The sequence below is a fragment of the Salvelinus fontinalis genome, chromosome 5, assembly GCF_029448725.1.
Source record: "Salvelinus fontinalis isolate EN_2023a chromosome 5, ASM2944872v1, whole genome shotgun sequence".
NCBI lineage: Eukaryota > Metazoa > Chordata > Actinopteri > Salmoniformes > Salmonidae > Salvelinus > Salvelinus fontinalis.
In genome coordinates this window covers 44,926,070-44,933,234 of record NC_074669.1, presented here as the reverse complement: position 1 = coordinate 44,933,234, position 7,165 = coordinate 44,926,070, and positions in this window count along the sequence as shown.

The window sequence follows — 7,165 nt, the reverse complement described above, 5'->3', positions numbered from 1 at the left end:
TCCTTCGTTACAGGTTATGAGAATCTACCGTCTGAAGCAATATCCCTTGACCCAAGAACGGAAGAAGAATTCCTCACTACCGACAGACTGTCGGAACATAATTTCTAACAGTTATCTATGTGGGACTGATACCAGTGTGGAAGAGCTGGTCACTTTTAAAAGACTTGGTGAATGATGACCTTGCCACTAGGATGATTGTATATTATTGTCTAGTAGACAAAAATGTTTTTGTGAGTTTCCTCCTAATACAGGATGTGGAAGGAATTGTAAGGGACATCATCACACCTGTTAAACCTGTTATGGCTGCAGGGGGCGTATTGAGTAGCCAGATAAAATGTGCCCATTTCAAACGGCCTCGTACTCAATTCTTGCTCGTAAAATATGCATATTATTATTACTATTGGATAGAAAACACTCTCTAGTTTCTAAAACCGTTTTAATTATTTCTCTGAGTGAAACAGAACTCCTTCTGCAGCACTTTTCCTGACCAGGAAGTGGAATGTCAGAAATCGATGCTCTGTTCAACTGCATGCCTATACATGGGCGTGATACGTAAGAGTCTACATACACTTCATACGCCTTCCCCTGGTTGTCAAGATGCGGTGAGAGACACGAAATTTCTTCTATCTTGGTCTGAGGTGGAATAAAAGGTCTTTGTTTGACGTGACCGTCCATATCCTGTTTCTGGAGCGCGCGAAAGAGGACATGGATATGCCTTCTGTTTAGCTGTCGTTATGAGCGACGAACATCTCCGTCTTAGATTTTATTTGATACATGTGACCATATCATCGTAACGTATGTTTTTTCAATATAGTTTAATCAGATTATTAAATTTTTTTCGGGAGGTTTGCCGTGTTCCACTCTCTAACTTTGTTGACGTTGGAGTGATCCGTGCCACTTGGCAAGTGCCCATGCTAAATGAAGAGGGATATTTGCCGTTCCAGATCAAAACAACGACTGTTCTGGACAAAGGACACCTTGTCCAACATTCTGACGGAAGATCACCAAAAGTAAGAAACATTTTATGATGCTATTTCTAATATCTGTCGTGCATGTGAACTGGTCGTGGGCGCCCAAGTGTTTCTGGCTATTGTGGCTACGCTAATATCACGCTACATTTTGTTTGCGCTGTAAAACATTTAATAAATCGGAAATATTGTCTAGAATCACAAGATGCCTGTCTTTCAATTGCTGTACACTATGTATTTTTCAGAAATGTTTTATGATGAGTAATTAGGTATTTGACGTTGGTGTCTGTAAATATTATGGCTGGAATTTCTGATTGTAGCTGAAATGTAAACTGATTTATACCTGAAATATGCACATTTTTCAAAAAAAACATATGCTATACAATAAATATGTTATCAGACTGTCATCTGATGAGGTTGTTTCTTGGTTAGTGGCTATTTTTATGTTTATTTGGCCGAATTTGTGATAGCTACTGATGGAGTCAAAAACTGATGGAGTAAGAATATTGGTGTCTTTTGCTAACGTGGTTAGCTAATAGATTTACATATTGTGTCTTCCCTGTAAAACATTTTAAAAATCGGACATGTTGGCTTAATTCACAAGATGTGCACCTTTCATCTGGTGTCTTGGACTTGTTAATGTGTGAAAGTTAAATATTAAAAAAAAATATCTTTTGAATTTCGCGCCCTGCACTTGAGCTGGATGTTGTCATAAGTGTACCGGTGTCGGGCTGCAGCCCAAACAGGTTAATATTTATTTTCTATAACTTTTTGAAATCTATTTCTTATTGTAACAGGAAGTACATGACATCATGTTGCTAGCATGTTGCGCAATGTCTAATATTAAAGATGTCTCGAGGTATTGCTCACCTGATGTAGAGTACCTTATGATAATCTATAGACCACACTATCTACCAAGAGACTTCTCATCTATATTATTCGTAGCCATCTATTTACCACCACAGAACGAAGCTGTCAGTAAGACCGCTCTCAACCAACTCTATAAGGCCATAAGCAAAGAAGAAAATGCTCACCCAGAAGCAGCACTCCTAGTGGCTGGGGACTTTAATGCAGGCAAATTTATATCAGTTTTACCTAATTTCTACCAGCATGTCACATGTACAACCAGAGAAAAAAAAAACTCCTAGACCACCTTTACTCCACACACAGAGATGCATACAAAGCTCTTCACTGCCCTCCATTTGACAAATCTGACACAATAATTATATAATCCTGATTCCGGTTTACAAGCAAAAACTAAAGCAGGAAGTACCAGTGACTTGGTCAATATGGAAGTGGTCAGATTATGTGGATGCTAGACTACAAGACTGTTTTGCTAGCACAGACTGGAATATGTTCCGGGATTCATCCAATGGCGTTGAGTACACCACCTCAGTCATGGGCTTCATCAATAAGTGCATCGTCAACGTCATTCCCACAGTGACCCACTGATGTTCCCACAGGCAACATCCGCATCGAGCTAAAGGCTAGAACTGCCGCATTCAAGGTGCGGGAGACTAATCCGGACGCTTATAAGAAATCCCGCTATGCCCTCAGACGAACCATCAAACAAGCAAAGCGTTAATACAGGATTAAGATTAAATCCGACAACACCGGCTCTGATGCTCATCGGATGTGGCAGGGCTTGAAAACTATTATGGACTCCAAAGGGAAACCCAGACGCGAGCTGCCCAGTGACGCAAGCCTACCAGATGAGTTAAAAGCCTTCTATGCTCGATTCGAGGCAAGCAACACTGAAGCATGCACGAGAGCACCAGCTGTTCTTGATGACTGTGTGATAGCGCTTTCGGTAGTCGATGTGAACAAAACCTTTAAACAGGTCAACATTTACAAAGCCGCTGGGCCAGACAGATTACCAGGACGTGTACTCAAAGCATGCGCGGACCAACTGTCAAGTGTCTTCACTGACATTTTCATCTCTTTCATCTCTAGCAGCGTTGGGCAGCAAGACATACCTGTGGCTGATGTGAAAAAGCAATGGTCTGACCTTAAACTGCAAGGGAAAAAAATAATAGCCATACATAACCGCAGCATTAAGGCACCGGAAGGGAGGCCTGGCACGCCGGAGCTCTCCCTAATGGACCAGCGCATCAGGGCAATCATTAGGGAAAGCGCATACACTGGCACATGCTCCGACAGTGAAAGTTTTAAAAAAGGTGAGTTTCTTCTATTTTTCTTTATTTACATTTTTCATATGGTTTAATCCCAACTTTTACATTGTTTAGCAGTAACATCGGAAATTATGAAGTCTGTGTGTGAAACCCCCACGACTGTATCACTGGCTCATGGTAAGTAATTAAGAGAATGTTGTCAGTAACTTAATATACAAGACATGCACTGATTTTAGTTTATTATTTTATTCACATAGAAACGGGGAAAGCTGTGTTGGGGTATTTATTTGAATCTATATGTTATGCTACGTGTGTACAATCAGTCAACCAAACAATGGCCCAGTCAGTCTTACATGTGCTTTGTCCAGCAGGCCCTAGAGTGTGTAGATGTTGGTGTCGGCCGTACCATGACGGCGTGCGAGGCGACCTGGGCCAGGTTACAGTGGCCATACTGGGTCACCTCCACCCTGGAGCCCTGGGGGCATAGGAGCTGGAAGTCTTTAGACTGCAGGTCAATTGCCCACGACTCACCTGAGTAACCTAGAGAAGAGATAGATATACACAGTACCAGTCAAAAGTTTCGATACACCTACTCATTTATTTTTTTACTATTTTCTACATTGTAGAATAATAGTGAAGACAACATTATGTATTAAACCACCCAGACACCTGAAAGTTACAATCGTTCTTCTGAATGAGCTTCAGGACAGGAATTAAACTGTTGGGGGATTTTAAAACAGCTACACAGTGCAATGGCTGTGATGGGAGAGAACTGAGGATGGATCAATAATATTGTAGTGACTCCACAATAATTTCCACCGGTCTAATGTCCATTGCACAATATTGACCTAAATGGCAAAGTGACAAGATAACACAAATGAACGAAATACATGCATCTTATATGCAGCAAGGCACTAAAGTAAAACTGCAAAAAAAACATGGCAAAGGAATAAAACTTTTGGCCTAAATGCAAAGCCCCATGTTGGGGGAAATCCAACACAACACACTGAGTAACTGCCTCATTTTTTTTGCATGGAGGTGGCTGCATCATGTTATGGGAATGCTTGGCATCAGAAAATACTGGGGATTTTTTTTGGATAAAAATAAATGGCATAGAGCTAAGCACAGATAAATCCAAGAGCAAAACCTGCTTCAGTCTGCTTTACACCGGACACTGGGAGAGGAATTCATCTTTCAAAGGGACAATAGCCTACAGTTGAAGTCGGACGTTTACATACACCTTAGCCAAATACATTTAAACTCAGTTTTTCACAATTCCTGACATTTAATACGAGTAAAAATCCCTGTTTTAGGTCAGTTAGGATTACCACTTTATTTGAAGAATGTGAAATGTCAGAATAATAGTAGAGAGAGTGATTTATTTCAAGCTTTTGTTTTTTTTCATCACATTCCCAGTGTCAGAAGTTTACATACATTCAATTAGTATTTGGTAGCATTACCTTTAAAAATGTTTAACTTGGGTCAAAAGTTGGGTGATTTTTGGCTCATTCCTCCTGACAGAGCTGGTAACTGAGTCAGGTTTGTAGGCCTCCCTGCTCGCACACGCTTTTTCAGTTCCGCCCACAAATTATCTATAGGATTGAGGTCAGGGCTTTGTGATGGCCACCTTGACTTTGTTGTCATAAGCCATTTTGCCACAACTTTTGAAGTATGCTTGGGGTCATTGTCCATTTGGAAGACCTATTTGCGACCAAGCTTTAACTTGCTGACTGATGTCTTGAGATGTTGCTTCAATATACCCACATAAGTTCTCTCCCTCATGATGCCATCTATTTTGTGAAGTGCACCAGTCTCTCCTGCAGCAAAGCACCCGCACAACATGATGCTGCCACCCCCGTGCTTCACGGTTGGAATGGTGTTCTTCGGCTTGTAAGCCATCATGGCCAAACAGTTCTATTTTTGTTTCATCAGACCAGAGGACATTTCTCCAAAAAGTACGATCTTTGTCCCCATGTGCAGTTGCAAACCGTAGTCTGGCTTTTTTATGCCGGTTTTGGAGCAGTGGCAATAAAAAGAGTCGATATATGACTCGTTTTATTGTGGATACAGATACTTTTGTACGCGTTTCCTCCAGCATCTTCACAAGGTCCTTTGCTGTTCTGGGATTGATTTGCACTTTTCGCACTAAAGTACGTTCATCTCTAGGCGACAGAACGCGTCTCCTTCCTGAGTGGTGTGACGGCTGCGTGGTCCCATGGTGTTTATACTTGCGTACTATTGTTTGTACAGATGAACGTGGTACCTTCAGTTGTTTGGAAATTTCTTCCAAAGATGAACCAGACTTGTGGAGGTCTACAATTCATTTTCTGAGGTCTTGGCTGATTTCTTTTGATTTTCCCATGATGTCAAGCAGAGGCACTGAGATTGAAGGTAGGTCTTGAAATATATCCACATGTATACCTCCAGGTGACTCAAATGATGTCAATTGGCCTATCAGAAGCTTCTAAAGTCATGACATCATTTTCTGGAATTTTCCAAGCTGTTTAAAGGCACAGTCAACTTGTATGTAAGCTTCTGACCCACTGGAATTGTGATACAGTGAACTAAGTGAAATAATCTGTCTGTAAACAATTGGAAAATTACTTGTGTCATGCACAAAGTAGATGTCCTAACCGACTTGCCAAAACTATAGTTTGTTAACAAGAAAATTGTGGAGTGGTTAAAAAAACAAGTTTTAATGACTCCAACCTAAGTGTATGTTAACTTCCAACTTCAACTGTACAACACAAGGCCAATTCTACACTGGAGTTGCTTACCAAGAAGACAAGATACAGCTATGAAATACTATGGCAGCACTTAAAAATACAGTAGCTGTCTAGCCATGATTCCCAACATCTTGACAGAGCTTGAAGAGTTTTGAAAAGAATAATAGGAAAATATTGCACAATCCTTAGAGACGTACCCAAGAAGACTCACAGCTATAATTACTGCCAAAGGTGTTTGTAACCTATATGGACTCAGGGAGCTGAATCATTTTGCAATGACTATACTTTATTTGTATTCATCTAAAAAAATATATATACAAAATAATTGAACTTTGAGTATTGTGTAAATTGTTGACAAAAACTGACAATTAAATCAATTTTAATCCCACCTTGTAACACAATAAAATATGAAGAAATCCAAGTGGTCTGAAGACTTTTGCAAGGCACTGTATTTTGGGGACCATAGAGATCAGTTCAGAGCTGGTGTTCCAAAAGTGGGATCGGCGTTCTCTTCAGGGTCCAAGGAGAAACCCCAGATGTTCTGCACAGTTAGCTGAACAAAAAGTTACTGAACCTTTTAAGATGACACTTTATTTTTTATTATTTGCCATGTTCAATAATCCTCTTGGTCTGAATGTCGGGACTAAACATGTTATACTCAAACATGTAGAGTCTACATCAGCACAACAGCAGACTACATCATGAAATAATCAGATGCCTCCTGTCCGGTGGTACTACATATCAACTACCTGACTTATCTGCATCCACTTACAGATAAGTAGCCTTGCACAACCTTTGACCTCTTACAGATACCTCTCCTTTATTGCCCCACTTCAGTTGTTCATAACAGGAAATAAATGTTGCTTAACCTACAGTTAGGACATGAACCCGTTAACATCCTGAGAGAGTCTGTGTGCCAAGTTCTCATTGATTAGATTTTGTAGCCAATCACACTAGCAGACTGAGCCATTTCTTAAAACAACAGACACACCAGGCATGTTCATGTTACATACTCACAAAACAAAGATAGATTAAACGTTATAAATTTTCCCTAGGAGGAGATTTAAAAAAAAAAGTGGATAAAATTCCTGCGATGAATGAATTCCAAGAAAATATAGTAATCACATACTACAACAAGTATTTTTTATCTCCGCAAAGGCCCCAAAGTAGACATGGAAAAAGTGTTATCGCTTTTGTCACTTTTGGTTTATGCGAATGATTTTGTGGATCCTGGAACTCTCTAAATTACACTGAGAAGAGTGTTTTTGTCTGAGTAGAGTTAACTCAATTAAAAAACAGGACACCATTAGCTTAAGAGTATCAGAAGAGGCAGCGAGAG